This window comes from Mastigoproctus giganteus, chromosome 8 (assembly GCF_048544385.1).
Source record: "Mastigoproctus giganteus isolate SK-2022 chromosome 8, ASM4854438v1, whole genome shotgun sequence".
Taxonomy (NCBI): Eukaryota; Metazoa; Arthropoda; class Arachnida; order Uropygi; family Thelyphonidae; genus Mastigoproctus; species Mastigoproctus giganteus.
Window position 1 is genome coordinate 63,508,276 of NC_143582.1, and position 25,235 is coordinate 63,533,510.

General features: G+C 37.9%; 1 protein-coding gene across 5 annotated transcripts in view; it reads left to right on the forward strand.

The window, feature by feature from the left end:
• Rel (nuclear factor NF-kappa-B family member relish) overlaps nt 1-25,235 on the forward strand; it is a 462,299-nt gene that overhangs the window by 76,864 nt on the left and 360,200 nt on the right. Inside the window, exon 1 of one of the 5 annotated variants that reach the window (XM_090380554.1) lies at nt 5,547-5,602. The exons of 3 other annotated variants lie outside the window; for them this stretch is intronic. The gene's annotated coding sequence lies outside the window, so the exon portion shown is untranslated. Of the gene's footprint in view, nt 1-5,546; nt 5,603-5,649; nt 5,828-25,235 lie in introns of those variants that run through there. One more of the 5 variants, XM_090380551.1, reaches the window with a different exon arrangement.

Genomic DNA, 25,235 nt, shown 5'->3' on the forward strand with positions numbered 1-25,235 from the left:
TAAAATTATTGCTAATTATTAGTAAAAGGATACAATGAATGGTGCATTATCTAGTGATAGCACAATTTAATACATCCTCCAAATAATAATTAGCAAAAGCTATTTGCCAGTAACTGCTGGATCTAAAGATAGGCCCCTTTAGTAAGAAAAAGGTAATAATTTTTTAACAATATATTAGCTTACTAGCAGAATAGCAGCTAGCCCAACAGTTAGCAGATCAGGAAATTATATACAAATAATATATATTTTGTGAGAGAAGGGCTAGAATAAGATAAAGAATAAGCCGAGGGTAAATTAGGCAAAACGAAGGGAAGAAAATAGTACTCCAACCATCCTTGAATTGTCCCAATAATCATGAAGAGTAAAAATTATAATGAGAAAGCAATAAAGATTGTTTGTTTGTTATTTGGATTTTAGGAGCATTAGCAACTAAGGCCATATTGCTCCGGGGATATGCGGTGGTCATTCCCTGACCTTTCCGCATCCTCCGTATTTGGTGGTCACGGGCTCGAACCCCGGTCTAATCAAGAAGCGTGTGCTACGCACTGCTGCTCCTGCCCACCTGGCTACGGAGGCGCCAGCAATAAAGAGAAGAGTAAAGTATATGCTAGTAATATTCAGACATATCTGGAGTTTAACTGCCAACCCATAAATTGGGGTCCCAGTACTTCAGTAAGGTAAACAGTAATCATAGAATATGAAATGAATCAAATAAAACAAGCTAATGGGAATTTGGAGAAAATTAAGAAAAAAATTAAAAGAGAAATCAAGCATCAAATAAGGGAAAGCATACATAACTGTGTATAATTTTTTTTTACCCAGTCTGTTTATGTCCATTAATAGAAATAGTACATGAAAACTGAAGGAAAACATAACCTAACAATACAAATAAAACAGATTATTATTATCAGCCATATGGTGCAGGGAAGCCTGAGGCTTATGCTACACCAGCCAAAAAAAAATTTCTGAGTTACCCTGAGAGAGAGAGAGAAAACAAGAGTCAAAAGTAGAAAGGATTCACCAAGAAAGAGAAGAATGATGATATCCAGCTCAGGGCCCTGGGTGTGCCAAGCCCACACTCACCAGATGTGAGCCCCTGGGGTTAAACTAAAAGAAAAGTTTTCCGTAAGAATACAATTATACATTTTTTTTCTGCAAATGAAATGAAAAGCTATACCTGAAAATATAATTATAAAAGAATATAGCTCGAAACAAAAGAATACTAAAATAAAAGAATACAAAGCTATAACAGCTATATTTTAAGATATGTTGAAAAATAAAGCATAATAATATACACTGAGTGATCACTGACTGTGTACACCCTACCTACCTATTTCTTTGTAGGTCCTCCTTTTGCCCTCAGTACAGCAGCTATCCAAAGTGGCATTGATTTAACAAGATGTCGGAAGCATTCGGGAGGTATGGCCAACCAAGCTGTGTGTAACGTGGCCAGCAATGCAGTTATGAAGGTGATTGGTGTATCCAGACGCCTGATATGCCTTTCCATAGTGTCCCAAAAGTGCTCCATGGGATTGATTTGGGGGAGTTCAGAGGCCAATCGATATGCTGGAAGTCCTCAAACCATTCTTGCACAAGTGCCTGATGGCTCGGTGCATTGTAATCTTGGAAGTCACCATCGCCCTTCAGGAAAAAGTGTAACATAATGGGGTGTACACAGCCAGCAAGCAGTTTACGATAGCGGAGACCAGTAATACGTTGTTCCACATGCACCAGGGGTCTAAGTTCCTGCCAGTGAAACATGTCCCACACCATACAACCGCCTCCACCAACTTGCACTTTTGATACCATGCATGATGGATAAAGAGCCTCATGTTGTTCAAGCCAAATCCGTACACGACCATCCATGGTGTGTAGTAAATAACATGACACATCCGACCAGCACACCATCTTCCAGTCTTCTAATGTCCAACTTGCATGCTCTTTGCACCAGGCAAGTCTTTTACACCCAAGAACCTTGGTTAGGAGAGGATGCCATAGGAGTCATCAGCTGGTATAGCCCATACATGCGATGCATGGTCATGGCAGATATTGTTCCTGGTCGGCCCATGTTGTATTGGGTAGTCAAATCTTGAACAGTGCTGCGCCTGTACGGGTCGTCGGGCCCGAAGGTCACCTCTAACTTCAACCTTTCACTGACCTTTGCAGTTTTGTCATCAGGTTTGTTGTTTGACCATTTTGACTCCAGTCCTGGTATACACTTTAGCTATGGTGGCTCTTGAATACCCCACCAGTTCAGCCATTTTGAAAATTGCAGCAGCATCTTCTTGAGCTCCCACAATCTGTCCTTTATTCAAGTCCGATAAATCCTTCCTTTTACCCATCACGCGCAGAACTTTACTACCTATTGAACCACCGACACCTTATCTATGCTATGTAGGTTGACTAACTGCGCACTCTTGTACGTCACGTGGTCAGCGGGTTGCATTCACTTTTCATAAGGGTGTTCATAATTCAGTGATCACTCAGTGTATGTTGATCCAGGTAAGCCCGCTTTTGTGCATGCGTTTTGTGTCACGAAACAGCTGATGGCAAAATGTCTTCCGTTCTATAAATCACCGGGAACAGATGAATCATTTTATGCTTTGTCGTCCGTTTATGTTGCATTCTGAAAGACATGCCGTCATGTCCTACAGAATTCCAGCAACAAAAAGTCGCACGAATTTTCTAAGTACATGGTGTCTAATTAGTCCTTTTATGCAAATGAGATACTTGTCTGTTGTGCGCTGTCTAGACATCAGCTCTGCTAACCGCTCTGTCGTATTTAAACTAATCTTATTTTTATTAGACTTACCTGAAAGTTATTGCCAACATTTCCTGTGGAGAAAATGACAAGCCTTGCACCAAATCTTGCCTAGCTTGAATCGTTCCTTGGAATTTGACCACCACTCATCAAACGATGCTACAGACATTCTAAAATAATTAAAAAACTTGTCTCTGTCGTCCCTTAATATTCCGTAGAGGTTGCGAAATTCCCCATCTACAAATCTAGCACTGTTGATGGGACGAACAGCCCATCTTCTTTTCCATCTTTTCACTGCAATGAGCCGATACGCAAAATAGATCATGCACAAATCCATCTTCCACTTGCCAATGCAAAAAGGCACTGATACGATTTGTTCACCTACACTAGCTTTTTTTTTTTTTTTTTTTTTGACAGACGACAAATGTAGCGTGCATAAAATAAACCTAGAAAACGTGCAGCAATCTGCCGTATTGATCACAGCGACAGAACTGTTTAGGGCAGCAGCCCTGAACAGTTCTGTCGTTCAGGGCTGCTGAATGACAGAAGCTCAGCAATTACCAGGAACACTGTTTTAGAAACTACCCCTGATATTCACGGAGTTTCTGAGAATAGGTAACAACAGTCTTCCCCACTGGGGAAGCAATACCTATTCGAGGAATTTGAGTGGTGTGAGTATGAGGAGTAACTGTCCCTTTCCTCTTTCGATAGCATTCCTTCGTCTTCCTCTCCTATCACTTTTTTGCTTTACTAAGTCTAATTATTATTATTATCATTATTAGCCATATGGTGCAAGGAAGCCTGAGGCTATGCTCACACTAGCCAAAAAAAATTCCCGAGTTACCCTGACACAGAGAGAAGTAGAAAGGAATCACCAAGAAAGAGAAGAATGATGATATCCAGCTCAGGACCCTGGGTGTGCCAAACCCATACTCACCAGATGTGAGCCCCTGGGGTTGGAACAGGGACAGTATGTGGATAACAGACCATAATTATCCCATATCAATTTTCAAACAGTGCCCTCTGGGTGGTGGTGCCCGATGAGAATAAGTAGCAATAGTCTTCTCCATTAATGAAGCTTTACTTATTTGATGTAGTGCAATATATGGTAAATCGTTGTGAAGGTAGTCGCAATATGATATACAATTAAATCGATGCCTATACACTGATGTAGTTTTTCATTGAGTTCACTATGGTGTATTTACACCGATATTTTATATTGACAAATAATACAGGAGGATGGTAATATTACAGTCAGTGGACAGTATTATGTGATGGTTAAGTGCAGTGTATTCTACAAACTTGCCATAAAAAATAACAAGATTTTACTTACTATCATGTGATATCTGCATATATATTTAAATATTTATTGGGTAACTGAAGAATTAATGGCTGCGCAAAGAACAAAACCACAAATGCCATTATCTTAAAAATTTGAATCTATGTAGTCTTTTAGTGTTTGTAGGCTCTAGGTACCCATTACCAGGCCCCACTACAAACATTGCTGATTGGTCAAGCTCGAGAGAGTGTATTACAAGTGCTTTTAAGTGACTGCCATTCTAGCTGGTGCGACTGCTAAATACGGTATTGGTTTTTGTATCAAGCCAAAAGTTGGTAACAAAACAACAGTGCACCGTGTACCAGTTGGTGGAGTTTAAAACATGGCGGAACAGGCTAGGGATAAGTAATGTCTGAATTTTGTAATGTTGTCTTAGAGTATAAACAGTAAATTTGCCTTTGTTATTGAGAAAATCCAAAAGTGTTTCCATAAATTTGGTTTTTAAATTATTTTCCCACCACATATTCATTTACAAACAATATGCACTTTGATGAATTAAAAAAATAATAATTTTGCTAAAAAAAAAAAAAAAAAAAAAAAGCCAAGAGTATTTATCTCATGATCTTAGAAATATGTGTTTAAAAAGTCGTCTGCAGAATTCTATTGGCATAAATCATTGAATTACATTTTTCGGGGTCCCTGTTGTTTCGTAGACTGTAGGCCTAAAATAGCTAATGGAAAATACGGCCAAAGTAGGAGCGTTGTTTGATTTTTGACAGTTTTGTCTTGAATTCGAATTCTTTACGAATCATGTTCAGCCACGACTATAGTGGCCATTCGCTTTTGCGGATAATCCAGTTTTACGATCATTTGCTCCACTTCAATTCGTAAAATTCCACTTAAAAAAAAAAAAATCCCTGCATTCGTACATTAACAATCCCACATTCATGAAGACAAAAGCAGAATTAATTTGAATTTGGCTCTTTGATGTGAAATTCGAGAATTTCACATCAAAGGAGATTTGATGTGAAATCTCTTCGAATTTCACATCAAAGAGCCAAATTCAAATTAATTCTGCTTTTGTCTTCATGAATTGAACGAAGGAGATTGATGTGAAATTCGAGAATTTCACATCAATCTCCTTCGGCACTGTTGTTTCTTCAATAACAAAATTATTTCCTGCCTTGTGAGTAAGTTAATGATGCGATTACGTGGTACCGGTGCACATCATCCACAGTTAGGCAATTTTTAATATATTTAAATTGTAGATTTTAATTGAACAGCAAGATCATGCCGATTGATATGAAATGGGTGAGAGGCATTTCTCATCTTTCAAACAAATGAAATTCCTTAACATGCGCGTATAGTGAAATATGCTAATTGCTGCTGTCTAGAGATCACAGAGTATCTTACTACTCTGTGCTAAAAGTACTGAGATCATAAACAGTGTACTAGCGCCACCTACGTCAAGTTTTCTCAACAGCATGTGTATAACCTCTGTATGTAAGCAGGCTTAGTGAAGCATCCAGCACACAACGTAGTCCAACTTTCTAGCAATTTTTGTGATAATATGATTTAGTGATGTTGACTTACTTATTATATTATTTATTAATCTATTTAATTATGCTCGGTTAATTGTGATTCAGTTACTGTTTAAATTGCATCGGGTCGTAAGTGTTCATGTCAGCACCTGTTGCTGGGGATGTGTATACTTGTCATAGTGCACCGAACATAAATACAAAGATTTCAAGTGCAATACTCTATTACCAAATATTGATAATACATTTGTGAGTATTTCCGATTATTTTACTATATTTAACTGTTGTGAAATGTTTGAGTTAGATACTTTCAAGAAATATTAAACTTTCAGAAAACGTCCAAATAAGGAACATTTGCTAACATTTGAAGTCTTTATTTTATGAAATGAAGTCTTCTTTCGTAAAAGAAGGATATTTTTTAATTTTATTTTTTAAATTTTAGTAATAATAAGCTATTGCTTACATATGTTCTATTATAGTCAGTTGGATTCAGTCTGACTTACTTTCCTTATTTTTAAAGCTGTTCCGTTTATCTATCTGTGACTTGCAACTTTACGAGAAGGTTTCCAGTTGTTATTGCAGGAAAGTTTCCCATTTGGGTGTTATTTGTATCCACTTGAAATGGTGGTGAAATGGGAGTAGTGGTTTTTTTTTTTTTTTTTTTTTTTTGGCTGATGCTGAATAAGCTTGCTTTCTTGCATCATATGCCTCTACTAATGCTAATGCTACTTCATTGCCATTTAAACTACATGCAGCTCCTACTTAGTTTGATACTTTTGATGTTGATTAACAACTGTTGTCAATCACTGAATGTTATGTGGTGTGTTGAAAAAAAAAAAAAAAAAGAAAAGAAAAGAGCATAATTTAGCAAATGGGTAAAACATTGAAAGAATTCCCCCCCCCCCTACTATTAAAGTGATGGCCTCATGAATTTTAGCATTTTTAGTTTTGTTTTGATTTTTGAACTGCATTATTATTTCTGTTAAACTTTGAAAACCCCAGGGGCTCACATCTGGTGGGTATGGGCTTGACACACCCAGGGACCTGAGCTGGATATATCATCATTCTTCTTTTTATTGGTGGCTCCTTTCTACTTCTCTCTCTCTCTCTCTCTCTCTCTCTCTCTCTCTCTCAGGGTAATTTGAAAATTTTTTTTGGCTGGTGCAACATAAGCCTCAGGCTTCCTTGCACCATATGGCTGTTAATAATAAAAAGTATGTTAGCAAAAAAAAAAATTCTCCTTTTGTTGGTTTGGGCTATGTAATATGCCAATGTCCATTTACATAATGTTTTTTGGCATGACTATTTCACAAATTTTTTATATTAAAAAATTGAAGTATGAAAATCTAAATATGAAGAAATTTAAATTCATGAATATGAATTTTAATATAGTAATAATCTTAAATATGAAGAACAAACAGTCTTTATTTAAAATTGCTTTATAGATATAGTTTTCTTTTTTAAGAAGTATACCGAATTGTGTACAATATACAACATTCACTCATCAGGCTGAATCAGCATAACACTTTGTTTTTTATTTATTAATTATTATTTTTAGTTTTTCTATTAAAAAAATGTATAAACAACATATTGTAAGATTCCTCTGGCTTTCTGTGTAAGGAATCACTATTGTATATAATTTATATTAATAAAGAATCTTATTATTATTCAAGAAAGAGGCCTGTTGGTGCTATGTTGCAGTTGCAATAAAAATATTTTTTTCATTGTGGTATGTCTTTCACATTTGTCACTTTTGTTTTTTTTTTTGACATTCTCGGATGAGTGACAGTTAATATCATTTTTGGATGCACATTCTAGAGAAATCCAATTTGATTAAGCATTGGTATTTTTGTAAATACCATTAAAATTGCTTTCATTAGATTAACTTTTTTTTTGATTGATATATTTGCTTTTGTATATTCCATGTAGGCCTGTAAGAAAAATTAACCTAACCTTACATACATAAAAGGTTAGAGTTCCTAAGCAACCAACTCCTGTATATAAACTTATTTTAATTTCACCTATATGAAAGGTCAGCTTACTTACCTAAATAACTTGATGTTTATGTGTTCAGACCTCCTCTAACCAGTGTAAAAGTTCAGACTATTCCACACAGGAGAATGGGAGCATTTGAATCCTGACTTGGGTAACAAAAGTGTAGAACTAACTATATGCAACAGATATATATCAGTTGGTGGAGTGTAAGTGATGTCTGAATCTTCTAATGTGATTGGTTTCTCCGTGAATACTTGGAATGTATTATTTAATCAGTAAATTACATCAGCAAAATCCATATAATTTGCTACAGCATATCAAAATTACTTGTGTAACATGAGTAAACAAATTAATTAATGTATCATCACATGGATTGTTATGTAATTTGACCTAATGCTTAAAGTTTGATAGATTGCTTTAAATTAATTTACAAACCATTAAGTATTAGCACTGACTAAATGATGCAAGGAAGCTTGTACAGCATCAACCATAAAGGAAAGGAAGTTAGTTAATGTATGCAATGTTGTTACATTTTAGGTGCATTAGCAAATAGTAATAATTCATGATTTTTATATATATAAAACACGAGCAAAAAAAAAGTAATGACTTTTACGAGTGTAAACCTAGAACATTTCTAGTGCTTCAGCTACAATATACACTATATGGATAACCTGTGTGATAGGTATGTGGAGGGGGGGGGAGATTTTTGTTGGCCAGATTTTAATGAATTTGTGAAGGAATTCACTACAAATTGTTCTAAAAGAGCAAAATATAAAATTTCATAAAAATCCATCCACCGAGAGTCGTTATATATGGAATGGATCAAAAATGAAATAACAGTTGCTGGATTTCTATTTGTCCAATTTTAATAAAATTTGGAAGGCTTGACAAATTGTTATATAACAGAGTGAAATACAAAGTTTTGCAGAAGTCCATTTACTTGGAGTTGAGTTATGTGTGGATGGATGGACAGACAAAGAGTTAATAATTCTTGGATTTCTATTGGTCTGATTTTAGTGAAATTTGGAATGGCTATATGAATCCTTTCAAAATGCCTAAATGTAAATTATTAAAAACCATTCATCCACTGAATTGAGTTATTACATGAAAATGGAGGGGTGGGGGATAATAATGATAATTTCTAGATTTATGTTGGTCTGATTTTAATGAAATTTTGGAGGCTATACAAATCATTTTAAAAGGCCCAAATGTAAAATTTTATGAAAATCCATCCGTGAGGAGTTGAGTTATTACATGCTGATAAACACGGTGAAGACAATTGGTGCATATATGCTAATACACCTAAAAAAAAAGTTTGCCCATCTCTTCTAATAAGTTGTCTAATTCTTCTTTAAATTTATTCAGACTACCCACTTCCACAATAAGAGGCAAAAATTTATTCTACTAATTAGTTACTCTAGCTGAAAGCAAACTCCCATCCATCTGTCCTCTAGTCTTCCTTTTCCAATTTGAATTTGTTCCCTTTGCCGTTTTTTTTTTTGAAAATTAATTATTGGTCATAGTGCACAATTTCATATGGTTTGTTATGCATTATGTTTATGATGGTGCGTTTTAACAAACTAGTACTCATGTTATCAGTCTAAAACCTATAAAAGCTCGTGGAGAAAACTGATGTTGGTCAGCATATGAGTAAGATCATGTGAACTAGATTATTATGTATGAGAAACTTCAACCAGTTCAGATGGAATGTAGAATTAGGATCAGCTGTACTGAGTGCTTTGTCCATTGATGGTTCCACTAGCACATATCAGAGGCCAGGAGAGTGGGGGCTTAATCAGTTTCATTTGACACACACACACACACACACACACACTGCATGTCATGTGCACACAAAATCATTTGTACAGGATTCATTGGTAGATACAGTGCCATTATGCTGATCATCTGGATATATGGTTAATGTATTGTGTACTAAATAGTTTGCTGGTACCTGCAAGAGGTGCTTAAATGTGCATAATATGGATTTTTGGTCAGTCGAGTATATATGCATTCACAGTGAACTCAATTCTAGGTGCAGTTCAGTGTTACTTGTTGGCATTGTAGGAAAATAACATTTGGTCACATGTATTTCCTGGATGTTTGAAGGCTCCATAATTACTTTTATATTGCATTTTGCAGCCATTTGAGTGGAAATAGTTTCATGGCAGTTTCAAACCATGTAGGTTGTTAACACTGCAAAGTCCTAAAATGACTGTATACTTACTGGGGGGGGTGAATTAAAAAAGATTTGTATTCACCCAGTTGTGACTGAAAGAATTTTTTTTTGTTTGATACCTTGAAATCTCTATAGGCAATCACACATTTCGGTTTTGATCTGACAATTCGGTTTTTTTTTTTTTTCATTGCAGCACTGAGTGAAGTGTCACATTGAATGAAGTGGAATACAGATCAGTGATTCGGTTCTTTTTTCTGCAAGGGAAAATGCCCAAAACAATCAATGAAGAAATGATCACTGCTTATGGAGAAGACTGCCCAGTTTACAGTGTAGTTACAAATTGGTATAAAAAATTCAAATATGGAAGAACCTCCTCAGTGCATGATGAAGAAATACCAGGATGCCGAGCAACTGCTGTAACAGAAGGGTTTCAAAAATTGAGGCATTAATTCTGGAAGATCACCATATTAGCATCAGAGAACTAGCTGCATAGTTCCAAATTAGTGTAGGGCTCTGTGGAGAGCATCATTTGTCAACAGTTGCATATGAGTAAAGTGTTTGCTAGATGGGTTCCTAGACTTCTGACCTCTTACCAGAAGAAACACAGGGCACAATGTGCACATGAAATGTCGATATGCCAGGAAGAGCAAGGAGATTTTTTTTTCATGGCTAGTCACCATGGATAAAACGTGGATCCATCACTGTGATCCTGAAATTAAACAAATGTCAAAACAACGGAAGTATGCAGGATCACTACACCCCAAAAATAGGGCAAAGGAGCAAACAAGTGCTGGCAAGGTGATACTGTCAGTTTTTTGGGATCAGCATGGTGTAATGAAGCAAGATCAGCATGACGATACGAAGGTTGCAGGGTTGTTAATGACACTAATGCCAGTATACTGCTGCAACAGGATCTAGAAAAGTTGAGCAGATGGGCTGAGAGGTGGCAAATGAAGTTTAACATTGACAAATGTAAAGTACTACATATGGGGAGCAGTAACCCCAGAGTAACGCATCAACTCTGTGGTACTACACTGACAGTGGTAGAAAATGAAAAGGACCTGGGGGTAATTGTGTAGGCAAATATGAAGTTTTCTAAGCAGTGCAGACGGTCTTCAAGAGTAGCTCATGCTGTCTTGTCAATGATATACAGGAATTTTTCTAGCAGGGATAAGGAGGCAATTATTCCCTTGTATAAGGCAGTGGTCAGGTCACACCTTGAATACTGTACACAGGTCTGGAGGCCTCATTTTAAGAAGGATGTAGAGCTGCTGGAATGAGTACAGAGAAGGGCAACAAGATTAGTGAATGGAACAAAGGGTTGCTCTTACAAAGAAAGGCTTAAGTTTTGCAGATTACAGTGTTTGGAGACTAGGCACCTGCGAAGTGATCTGATTGAGGTGTATAAAGCCTTGAATGGTTTGAGCATGCTCAGTGCTGTTGGGATTCTTCCTCTTGCTGAGATGGCATAAATTCAAATTGAGGAAAGACAGTTGTAGGATAGATGTGCGGAAGTTTGTCTTTAGCCAGCGGGTAGTTGATTGGTGGAACAGACTTCTATTCTTTTTTTGTGGAAGTTGATAGCCTAAATAAATTTAAGGCTGAGCTGGACAGGTATTTGGAATGAACGGAGGGGTGAAATCGGAGGTTTTTTTTTTGGCTGATGCTGTATAAGCTTGCTTTCTTGCATCATATGCCTCTATTAATGCTTACAGATTACCTTTAAAACGGCTGTACTCTGACAGCAAAGTATTATTCCAATCTCCTCATAAATCTACATGCTTCTATAAAAAAAAAAAGATGGGGAAAGCTGTCAAAAGGTGTGTGCATGCTCCACAATAATGCCTCCGCTCATTCCTTGCATGCTGCAGTGAGGCGTGTCCTGAATGTTGGTTTGAAATATTGCTGCATCTTCTAATTCCCCAATCTTGTACCCTCAGATTTGTTCCTCTTTCCTGCCCTGAAGTCCTTTTTTTGTGGAAAATACTTTACTGCTGCTGATGAAGTTATTTCTATTGCCGAGTCATGGTTTGAAGGGTAGTCAGAAGTCTTCTAAAAAACTGCCCTGTGGAAGTGTATTAAGAGATGGCAAATTTGTCATTTTGTTTTGTGAACTATGTTGAAAAATTGTAATTGTTTCAGTAAGGCTGAAAAAGTTTGTTTCAGTCTTATGTTACAACTACTTCTGGGTGAATGCAAATCGTTTTTGAACACCCTTTGTATTTGTTTGTATTTTACTATAGACTGCCCTTGCAAAATATTGATCTCTGATTTTGAGTCACCTAATATTTTTTGTTATTTTTAGGAAAAGTGGTTTTGCATTCCTGCACAATAACTGGAAGCATGCACGTTCTGATAGTTCAGATGCAAAATTCTTTACCTGCATTCTAGCCACTGGGCTGCTGTTGGTTCTTTCTTCCACTCTAGATAAGAAGTACAGACCTAAAGTAGTGAACGTAGTCAACATGGGTAGCCAGTGCAATGTTGAGTCAGTTTGGTGTGACGTATGCAATGCACTGAGAAAACAAATGAGAGTAGGAGTGTGTTATAGGCCTAATGACTGTGATGAGTGTAACAGACAACTATACAGACAGATTAGAGTGGGTCAGTAAAACTGAATGTCTTGTGTAAGGGATTTTAACTTTCAAGATATTGACTAGATCTTGTGGGTTGATCACTCATATAGTAGCAAGGTTTTTTGGATATTTTTAATGACCAGCACATTACGCAGTGAGAGAAAAGAATACTCTATCTCAGGGGTGGCCAACGAGTCAATTGCGACCTACCAGTCGATTGCGGATTTAATTTTGGTCGATCACGACAAATTTTAAATATACAGTCATCCCTCGATTTGTGCACAAGGTGCACAAATCGAGGCACCTTGTGCACATTTTTAAGGAAAAAAGTAGATTGCATCAAAAATTAAGTTGCCCACTCCTGCTCTATCTGATTATCAGCAGTAACTCTTCACAAATTAAGAATTTGCAGATAAAAGAACCATTATTGACATTTATCACCATGTACTGATGTGAGATTTACTTAAAGATATAACTACTGACTGCTTAGGACAAAGAGAAGGCCTTTTGATTTAATGTAGGTGACTACAATAGTCTCAGATAGCTCTGAAATTATTTTCAGTGAGGCCAACTGGTGACGTTACTGATAGCAAATTTAAATGAAAAATATTATGTAATTGTAGAAGCTAATAGGCTTTTTACACGATCTGATGATTTGTTAGAGAAATATAGGACCATGCTGAAGAAATGTCGTGAGTTAGGTCACGTCTGTGTCTGAAATTCTTTCAGGAATGGTAGGAGGGATTATACAAAGGGTACTAGGAAAGTTTTGCAATATGACGCAACAATGAATCACAGGAAGCTGCTTGTTGCTGCATGTTGAGACATGTTCATACATGCGTAGTAGCCGCCACGCCAAGTCGATGGGCTCAGTTATTCATTAGTAGTGAGAGTGTAAAGTGCTTGCGATGGCATCGTGGTCACGAAATGAGATAAGGACAGTTTTGCGGTATAATTTCGTGCGTGGTTTAACCATAGACCAGTGCTTAGAAGAAATGACTCTTGCACTAGATGATGATTGTCCACATCATACAATGATATTCAGGTGGTATAGAGAATTCCAAAGGGGAAATTTCACTCTGGAGGATTCTGAGAGGCCGGGAAGGCCACGAACGTCAGTTACGGAGGAAAACGTTACTGCTGTGAGGAAAATGCTTGACGAAAACAGGAGAATGACCTTCCAACAGATAGAGGATACTTTGGGCCTAAATGCACCAGCAATTCGTTCGATTCTGCAAGATCATTTGCACGTGAAGAAACTTTGTTCTCTCTGGGTGCCGCCTCAACTGACTGAAGAGCAGATGACATGACGTGTGACTTAGTGCCGGGAGATGTTAAAAAAGTTTGATAAGGGACAATCTCGGTATGTGAACAACATCGTGACAGGTGACGAGACTTGGCTGTACTATTACGATCTGCCGATCAAGCCTCAAAACAAAGTTTGGGTCTTTGATGATGACGACACACCCGTAATTGTCAGAAAATCCCGATCTGTAAAGAAGAAAATGATAGCTGTATTTTTCAAATCGAGTGGAATTGTGGAATGTGTCGTTTTGGACACGCAGAAGACAGTCACAGCTGAGTGGTATACTGAACAATGCCTGCCTAAAGTCATTGGATCTATGAAGAACCTGCGGCCAAAGTCAAGAATGGACACCTGGTACCTCCATCACGATAATGCTCCAGCTCACCGCGCCAAAGCCTGCACCGAATATTTGACCACGACAGGACTGAAACTTCTCGAGCACCCTCCCTACAGTTCAGACCTTGCTCTCTGCGACTTTGCACTGTTCCCGCATGTGAAAATGAAGCTAAAAGGGAGGCGGTTTTCCAGTGATGAGGACCTTCTACGGGCTTGGGACAACGAGTGTGCTTTACTCCCTAGTGAAACTTGGCAGAACTGGTTTAAAGATTGGTTTCGGAGGATGGAGAGGTGTATTGAATGTGGAGGAAATTACTTTGAAAAAATTAAATAAACAAAGCTGTATTGCAAAACTTTCCTTGTACCCTTTGTATGCTGCAAACTTTGCAGATTAACTCAAGACTTGAATGACTCTGCAAGGCTTTTGGGAGAAATTTCTATCAGCTTGGCCTGCACTTGTAGGTAGAAGGAATCTGTTTTGTAGAGAGGGGATACATTTAAACATAAAAGGTGGTGCAAAATTTTTTGCCAGTATTATTGAGGATATCTTAAAGGTTCAGGGAAACTGCTAGTTTGGGGGGGGTGGACAAGGGTAATATAGATATGCATTTATCTGATAGTATTGGTCAAATTAACTCTTGCACATACCTCAAGAGTATTTATTTGTTACTGCAACAGAATATAGTAGCAAGATGTTCTGAGGGCAAAAGCATTTCAAATGAGTGGGTAGAAAATGCCAGGGAAGCGAGCTTAAATAACTTTAAGGGGTGTGTCAGGGTAGTTAGCTATATAAGAGCACTAGGTCTTAATTATTTATACAGTAATGTCAGAAGTGTCATCAATAAAATGAGTGAATTCGAACTGCTGGTTAGGACAAGTAACGCTGACATAATAGGGCTTACAGAAATGTAGTGCCACCAGGAGATAAGGGATGATGAGTTTCAGTATGGTATGCATAATGTATTTAGGAAGGACAGGGAAGATAGAAGGGGCAGTGGGGTCGTGTTTCTTATCAAAAGTAGCCTGAGCGTGACGAAAGCTTTCCCGGATTCAGACGTTTTCATGCTAGTATAGAATAGTTGGAAGCAAAGGTATAATGAGAGTGGGAGTAATCTACAGGCCAGATAATTATGAAGATTATGATGAGAGCCTCTACATGCAAATGGAATGGCCAAGTAAGCATTAATGTCTTATTATGGGTGATTTCAATTTGCCTCTAATTGATTGGAGCAAATGGGAAGGAAACTCCACATGGGGGACAAAATTTTTAAATCAGTTAGTTGATTGTTATTTGTATCAACAAGTCAGGGAAAGTACTAGGGGAAAAAATACTCTAGTCCTCATCATCACCCATGAACCAGATGACATAATAGGGCTGACAGTACAGGAATCAGTAGTAGGAAGTGATCACAGAGTTCTGCGGAGGCCGATGAAGAGAGAGGTAGCAGTAGTTAAAGGCAAAGGAATGGGTTATAATTTCAGGAACAGAAATTATGATGTCTACAGCTACATGGCCTCTATTAATTGGGTAGATATCTCACAAAGAGCGAATACAATTGAATTATGGTATACCTTTAAAACATTAATCACAGAAGCCTTGAATGTTTATATACCATTAAAAAAATACTCCACGAGGGGATTCCAAGTTGGATGAATAATGAAGTTACCAAATTACTTGAGCAGAAAAAGATGGCATGGAAAAGTTACAGAGCAATAAAAAGAACTAAAGCCTATAACAGCTATAAATTGATCTGTAATAGTGCCACTGAAAAGGTTAGGCTGGCAAAGAGACCCCCCTCTTTGCTCTCTTCATCAGTGATTTCTTCACATATATAAATGTAAAGGAATAAGGTGTAAGGAATTCTTCACATATAAATGCAAAGAAGAAGGACAAACCAGATTGGATCCTTATGTAATGGAATTGGGATAATATTAGTTGTAGATGAACTCAATAGAATGTATCTATCATATTTTTCAATGTTACTTTGCATTGATATTTACAAAAGAAAAACCCTTAATGTCAATGAGAAATTCTGGGAGTGAAGTTGAAAAAATGTAATTAATGATGTTGAAATTTTGCGTTTATTTAATGAAAAACTTTCTAGCCTACAGGCTAGTAAGGCTCCTGGGGTTGATAGCATTTACTCTATAATCTTAAGAGAGGCGACAAGTAAGTGCATTGAACCATTGAAGCTAATTATGAGAGCATCACTGGACTAGCCAGTGATTCCGATGAATTGGAAAAGTGCCAATGTACCTTCAATAAATAAGGGCGGTTCTAAGAGTGAAGTGGGAAATTACCAGCCGGTTAGTCTAACTTCAGTAGTAGGGAAAAATCATGGAGACTATGATCAAGGGTGGAATTCAGGATCACTTAGATAGAAATGGAATTCTGAAGGGTACTCAGCATGGTTTTGTAAAGGAAAAATCATGTTTAACTAATCTGGTTAGCGATTTTGACAGGGTCACTCAAGAGCTCGACTTAGGGAATAATTTTAATGTTGTTTAGCATTAGTAGAGGCATGCGATGCAAGAAAGCAAGCTTATACAGCATCACCCAAAAAAAAAAAAAAAAAATGCTCCGATTGTTCCAAATACCTCTCCAGCTCAGCCTTAAATTTATTTAGGCTATCAACTTCCACAACAAAAGATGTAAGTCTGTTCCACCAATCAACTACCCGCTGGCTAAAGGCAAACTTCCACACATTCCCACAACTGTCTTTCCTCAATTTGAATTTATGCCCTCTCAGGTGATTATTCTGAGCAAGAGGAAGAATCCCATCAGCATTGAGCATGCTCAAACCATTCAAGGCTTTATATGCCTCAATCAGATCACTTCGCAGGTGCCTAGTCTCCAAACACTGTAATCTGCAAAACTTAAGCCTCTCTTTATAAGGGCAACCTTTGTTCCATTCACTAATCATGTTGCCCTTCTCTGTACTTGTTCCAACAGCTCTACATCTTTCTTAAAATGAGGCCTCCAGATCTGTATATAGTACTCAAGGTGTGTCTGACCATTACCTTATACAAGGGAGTAATAATCACCTGCTTATCCCTTCTAGAAAAGTTCCTGTATATCATTGACAAGACAGCATGAGCTACTCTTGCAGACCATCTGCACTGCTCAGAAAACTTCATATCTGCTTTCACAATTACCCCCAGGTCCTTTTAATTCTCTACCACTGTCAGTGTAGTACCATAGAGTTGATACATTGCTCTGGGGTTACTGGTTCCCATGTGTAGTACTATACATTTTTCAATGTTAAACTTCATTTGCCACCTCTCAGCCCATCTGCTCAACTTTTCTAGATCGTGTTGCAGCAGCGTACTGTCATTAGTGCCATTAACAACCCTACCAACCTTCATATCATCTGCAAACTTGTACATTAAGCCTGATATACCATCATCAATATCATTTGTAAATACAGAAAACAACAATGGACCCAACACTGAACCCTGAGGGACTGCACTAATAACATTAGTCCATGAAGAGCAGTGTCCATTGATTACCAATCTCTGTCTTCTCCCACTCAACCATCCCTTTATCCATGGCATCAGTTCGCCTCTAATGCATTAGCATTAGTAGAGGCATTTGATGCAAGAAAGCAAGCTTATGCAGCATCAGTTAACTTCAATGTTAAACTCCAAAAAAAAAAACCACTTCCACTTCACCCCTCTGTTCGTTCAAAAGACCTGTCCAGCTGAACCTTAAACTTATTTAGGCTATCAACCTCCACCACAAGGGATGGAAGTCTGTTCCACCAACCAACCACCTGCTGGCTAAAGGCAAATTTCCGCACGTCTATCCTACATCTGTCTTTCCTCAATTTGAATTTATGCCCTCTCAGGTGATTTTTCTGAGCTAGAGGAAGAATCCCATCAGCATTGAGCATGCTTAAACCATTCAAGGCTTTGTACACCTCTATCAGATCACCTCACTGGTGCCTAGTCTCCAGACACTGTAATTTGCAAAACTTAAGCCTTTCTTCGTAAGAGCACCCCTTTGTTCCATTCACTAATCTTGTTGCCCTTCTCTGTACTCGTTCCAACAGCTCTACATCCTTCTTGAAATGAGGCCTCCAGACCTGTATACAGTACTCTAGGTGTGGCCTGACCATTGCCTTATACAATGGAATAATCACCTCCTTATCCCTGCTGGAAAAATTCCTGTATATCATTGACAATACTCCATGAGCTACTCTTGCCGCCCGTCTGCACTGCTCAGAGAACTTCATATCTGCCTGCACAACCACCCCAAGTCCCTTTCATTCTCTACCACTGTCAGTGTAGTACCACAGAGTTGATACGTTGCTCTGGGGTTGCTGTTTCCCATGTGTAGTACTTTACATTTGTCAATGTTAAACTTCATTTGCCACCTCTCAGCCCTCAACCTTTCCAGATCCTGTTGCAGCAGCAGCATAGTGTCAGTAGTGTCCTTGACAACCCTGCCAACCTTTGTATCGTGTGCAAACTTGGACATTAAGCTTGATATACCATCATCAATATCATTTATAAATACAGAAAACAATAATGGACCCAACACTGAGCCCTGAGGGACTCCACTAATAACATTAGTCCACGATGAGCAGTGTCCATTGATTACCACTCTCTGTCTTCTCCCCCTCAACCACCCCTTTATCCATAGCAGCAATTTGCCTCCAATGTCACACTGCTCCAATTTGTGTAGCAGTCTTCCATGTGCAACAGTCAAAAGCCTTTCTAAGATCCAAGTATATAATATCAAAGCTATTCCCTGCATCCAGTTCTTTTGTGACTGCATCATAGTATCCAATCAAGTTGGTCAGGCAAGACTTCCCCTTAACAAAACCATGCTGTGTCTGAGCTATAACTGAAGTCTTGTCTAAATGATCCTGCAGTGTTTCTTTAATCAGTGCCTCCATTAATTTTCCTGGAACAGAAGTTAAGCTCACAGGTCTATAATTACTTGTGTCAGCCTTTGATCCTCCTTTGTGAATTGGAGTCACATTTGCACATCTCCAGTCCATGGGTACCTCCCCTGAGCCCAAGGAAGCTTTCATAATTATTGCTAAGGGTTAGTTTACTTCCTTTGCTGCCTCCTTTAATATAACTGGATAGATCCCATCCGCCCCCAGGTGCCTTTCTTATGTTTATCTTCAACAATTTCTCCTCCACTTTCCTCTCAGTTATTACAAAATCATCTAGCTTACTGCCAGAGTTTAGTTCACCTCTGGCATTCCTCTCATGAGGAATAACTCCTCATGTGTGAATGTAGATACAAATTACTCATTTAGTTTAACCACTTTAGCAGGATCATCAACAGTTGAACCATCGATATCTAGTGGACCAATACGATTCATCCCCTTCCTTCTATAGTTTACTTCCTTCTATAGGTAAAGAACTCTTTGCTGTTTTTCTTTGCATCCTTTGCCAAATATTTCTCATAATCTGCCTAACCTCCTTTGTGACTTGGTTACAGACCAGCTTATATTTATCATAGGCTTCAATTTCACCATTAATTTATATGTATTCCATGCATTTTTCTTCTCTGCCACATGTCTCATTAGTTCATCTGACATCCATTTAGGCCTAAATCTTGAACAATATTTCTTAGCTGGTATGTAAAGCCTAGTAGCTTCCAAGATTAATTTTTTGAATGCCTCCCATTTTGAATTTGCTGACCAACCATTATCAGTTGGTCCCACCGTATGGAATTTAAATACTGTCTCAGACCACCATAGTATCCTTTACAAAAGCAAAAACCCTTACCTTTACCTCTGATGGTAGTTACCTCTTTGAGTAAATCGCACTTTAGCACACTGTGATCACTGCCACCTAGTGGTTCCTTTATCTGCAGATCCTTGATGCATGAAGAATCGCTACTGATAATCAGATCAAGAGTATTACTCCCTCTAGTTGCCTCCCGAACATGCTGATGTAGAAAACAATCATCCAATAAATCCACAAAAGCCTTGCTAGTGTGTGTGTGTGTGTGTGACCAACCCACAAATTCCATTCAATATCTGGGAAATTAAAATCCCCCATTATGTGGATTTGGATTTTAGCAAAGTATTTGACTCAGTCCCACCTGAGCGGTTACTTTATGAGCTGGAACATGTTGGAATCACAGGAAAAAAACTTAGATGGTTGGCAGGGTGGCTTCAGGGCAGGCAACAGAAGGTTGTGAGAAATGGTTATTCCTCAGATTGGGTTGATGTAAGAAGTGGTGTTCCCCAAGTATTAGGACCATTGTTGTTTTTGATTTTCATAAATGACATCGATGACAGGATAGAGGGCGTGATGTTTAAATTTGCAGTTGATGTAAAGATTGGTAGAGTAGTTAATGATCACCACTAAGCAGAGCTTCTTCAGAGTAACCTAGATAGACTTCAGAGATGGTCAGAAAAATGGCAGCTATGCTTTAAACCAGCAAAGTGTAAGGTATTGCACCTGGGGAACAGTAACCCCAAAATAACTTATACACTTGGCAGAGTTGAACTAATGCCAGTAGTGGAGGAAAAGAACTTGGGTGTTGTGAAACTGTCAGATATGAAGTTCTCCGAGCATTGTAGACTGGTTGCGACGAGGGCCCATCGTGTCCTAGTGATGATTTATCAAACAATCTCCAGTAATGATAAGGATGTCATAATCCCATTATATAAGGCTATTGTTAGACCAAACGGCCTCCACAGCCGAGTGGTCAGGAGCCGAAGTGCAGTAGCACATGCTCTGAGTAAACAGACTGCTAAATACGGTCGATCTGCCAACCTGCACTGGACCAGCATGGCAGATTATGGTCCATTTCCCTAAGCATGAATTGTTGAGGCGGCTTCCATCCTGCAATGGGTTGATAATGGCTGCAGTCTGCCCCCCCCCCCCTTTTTTTTTTAACCACACTTGGAATACTGTGTTCAAGTATGGAGACTGCACCTGTCTTTGAAAGGGTGCAGTCTCCATACAGGTAACTCCATACTGTGTTCAAGTATGGAGTTACCCGTCTTTCAAAGGGTTCAAAGACGGGTAACTCGCTTGGTGAGATCGGAAAAAGGGCATCCATATGAAGAAATACTTTGAATATGTGTGTTGCAGAGCTTGGAAACTAGGCACCTTGGAGGACTTGATTGAGGTGTTTAAGGCTCTGAGAAGCAAAAGGAATAAGGACGAAATTTTCACGGTTATAAATGATTCTAGAACGAAATGCCATAATTTCAAGTTATGCAGGGGGGGGGGGGAGTTGTTTAGACTGGATTGCAGGAAGTTTTATTTTAGTCAGCAAGTTATAAATTACTGGAATAACCTACATGGGTGGTAGAGGCTGACAGTCTGGAAATTCAAAGGTCAGCTGAATAATTACCTAAGGGAGGGGGGAAATGCATAGGTTGTCCATTTCCTTTTCTCTTATTAATTTTTATTATTATTTTAATTTTCTTCTTATTATTATTAATTTGTTTTTGTTTTTATTATTTTATGTATTTTTTGTTATTTTATTTTATTATTTATTTATTTTTGGCTGGTGCAGCATAAGCCATAGGCTTCCTTGCACCATGTGGCCATCGCTAATTTTTATATAAACTGAGGGACACTGTTCAAGGCTTAGACCTAAATGGATTTCAGGTGAACTGATGAGATTAGTGGCAGAGAAATAAAATACATGGGATACATATAAATGATCAGTGGAGCAAGAAATGCACAATAGATATAAATTAGTCTGCAATCAAATCACAAAAGGGATTAAGCAAGCTAAGGCAGATTATGAGATGACTGTCAAATAAAAAATGACAGTAATGGCAGTGTGCTACTGCAACAGGATCTAGATAATTTGGGCAGATGGGCTAAGAAGTGGCAACTGAAGTTTAACCTTGACAGATGCAAAGTACTGCATATGGGTAGAAGTAACCCCAGAGAAAAGTACCAACTGTGTGGTACTACACTTAAGGTGGTAGAAAATGAAAAAGACCTGGGAGTAATTGTGCAGTCAGATATGAAGTTTTCTGAGCAATGCAGACAGGCTGCCAGGGCAGGTCATGGGGTTTTGTCAATGATATATAGGAATTTTGCTAGCAGGGAAAAGGAGGTGATTATCCCTCTGTATAAGGCAATGGTCAGGCCACGCCTTGAGTACTGCGTACAGGTCTGGAGGCCTCATTTTAGGAAGGATGTAGATTTACTTGAGTGTGTACAGAGAAGGGCAACAAGATTGGTGAGGGGAATGAAGGGATCCTCTTACCAAGAGAGGCTTAAGTTCTGCAAATTGCAGTGGCTGGAGACTAGGCACCTGCGCGGTGATCTGATTGAGGTATATAAGGCCTTGAATGGGTTGAGCACGCTGAATTCTGATGGGATCCTTCCACTTGTTCAGATTACGAACATAAGGGGTCACAAATTCAAATTAAGAAAAGACAGATGTAGATTAGATGTGCGGAAATTTGCCTTTAGCCAGCGGGTGGTTAATTGCTGGAACAAACTTCCATCTGTCGTTGTGGAAGTTGATAGGTTGAATTAATTTAAGGAGGAACTGGACAGGCATTTGGAGGGAATGGTGCGTTTTTTTTTTTTTTTTGGCTGACGCAGCATAAGCTCATACACTTGCATTTCTTGCATCAAATGCCACTGCTACTACTACTACTAAAAAATGCCACTGCTACTACTACTACTACTACTACTACTCTTCTTCCAAAACAAATTTTGAAAACCTTTCATTTCAAACATAACTTCGGTGTCTTTCTTTTTTGAAAAGTATTGTGAAAGCACGCAGTAAGCCGCAAAGTACAGAGTCGTTGCCAGCGTGATACAGGAAATAAATATATATAATAATAAAAAAATAATGCATGCAACTGTTTCTTGGCATAAAAAAACATGACTGAAAGAATTGCAATGGATTGTTTTTGAAAAATGAAAAGGTAGTACTTCCTTTCTTCAATGTGTATTGCATCTACTAAAATAAAATCGAGGAAATTCATCTATTTGAAGCCACACTGGAAATGGGAAAAAGTGGTGTAAAACTGATAACACTGCAGTGCACATTTGATTTAAAAAAAAAAAGTTTGCTTTATTGTAATTGTCTTTAAGGATCAGTACCGGTACAGCACCTTTTCTGGATGTATATTTGATCTTTTAACAAAATTTCAAGAAAATATTTCTATTGATAGCTGTGTTACAAACTTAGAAAACTTGTATTTTCATGAACATTCGTAAAATCAAACAGTCCTTTATTGCACTAAAAGTACTCCATTACAATGTGGGTAGTGGAGAATGTTTTCTGCTTCAAAAGGATGGAAAGTAATCGTCAATATTCCATCTGGAAATAATGTTGAGTGGTGGAAAGACAGGAACATAGGTGTTTTATTCTGAGAAGTCCAGTATGGTAGGCCGACCGGGCTAGCCGAGTGGGTAAAGTACCTGCCCGGCAACCCAAAGGTCGCGGGTTCGATTCCCGCCTCGGGCTTGGATCAAAGTACTGCAAAAAACCTTGGGAGGTCCAATATGGCCACAGAAGCCGATGCGCCAACAACTACCAAATCAATCAATCAATCCAGTGTGGTAAAATAAAACAGGAAGTTACCCTTTATGTTACTGAAAATAATTCTGTAAGACACCAGGAGTCTTACAAATACCTTAATCTCCAAATAAGAATAGCAGGTAGAAATAAAATTAATTTTACAAACAAAGAAAGCAACATTTCAGAAATATTTCAATTAGTGGGAGTTGGCCTGTCGGTACAGCACATAAAGCATAGATGCAAACATCGGTATTGATTTCTGCATCACAGTATCAAATTTTGTATTTTTTTCACTAATTAACACTAGAAGTTAATCAGAAATCCATATCGACATTTTGTAAAATAAAAATAAAAATTTTTCGTGAGACTTCCTGTATGTTTCAAACATAATATAAAACTTTTTTTTTTTTTTTTTTTTTTTTAAAACCTATTTGAATTTGCTGGATGAATCCACCATCCTCATTTTATCTTTCTACTCGCAGTCAACACTACATAAATATGCGATACATCCGACTTGAACAACATCCATCTTGAAACTGGTAATAGAAAAGTGAGTTGCTGGTGATATCCATGAAATGTTAAAGTGCCCTGTCTAGTTTGAAATGATCTGACGTTAGGAGCAATACATGTAGTTTGCCGTTTTGGAGGCATTCATGATGCCATCTTATGCTCACGCTTCAAGTGCTCGTCTAGTATAGCCTTTAAGCAAATCTTTAGCCTTAATTGTGAATGCATCCTTGGATTCAGGTGAGGTTTCTATGGACTGGAGATGTGCAAATGTATCTGAATTCACAGAGGGAAATCAAATGGTGGGGTGAGTAATTACAGAGCTGTAAGTGTGACTTCTGTTTCAGGGAAAATAATGGAGTCAGTTTTTAAAGAATTAATGCGGTTGTATGGAAATCGTAATACGGATTTGTTAAAATCCGTATTTTAACTGATTTGGCCGTCAGACAAGGCCAACCTGATTTGGATACTAATTGGAACAGTTTAGCATTAGGAACAAGTTATTGCTATGGATAAAGGGTTGTGTTCTTGGGAGAAAATAGTATCAAATGCACTATTCTTCCTGAATTAATGTTATTAACGAAGGCCCCAGGCATCTTAATGACCAGGTTTTCAGATGATACACAGATTTCTTACATAGGCAGGAGGGTAAATGACAGTAATCAGGGTATTCAAATGCAAGATCAATCTACAAAATTTAGGCAAATTGACTGTGAAGTGGCAATTGAAGTTTAACATTGAGAAATGCAAAGTACTGCATATGTGCAAGAGTAACTCTAGAACAGTGGTTACCAAAGTGTGTTGTGTGTCCCTTTCTGGGGCACGGTTCTTTGCGGGGGGGGGGGGTGCTTGTTCTTTTTATGAAGCACTTTTTTAATGAAATATGGACAAACTAACCCATTAATTTATTTTATTTTATTTATTTATTTTTGTTATTTGTCATTTTACTCAAATTTCATTTCTTTGAGATTAAATATCTTGAAGTATATATTAAGTGTACATATTGTATATAAAACTAAAATAATTTTTTTTTTTTTTTTTTTTTGGTTTGGAGGTGTGTGCTTGTTTTCACGAAGCACTTTTATTTAAACAAAATATGGACAAACGACCCCACTAATCTGGGTAAAAAGCATTTTTTATTTATTTCTATTATTTGAATTTTACTTGTTTTATTTTTTTGAGAATAAATGTATTGAAGTATATATTAATTATAAAAGTATGTATATTCACTGACTCACTGCACTATTCACATGGGTGGACAGTGCAGTGTTCAGTCATTTTGG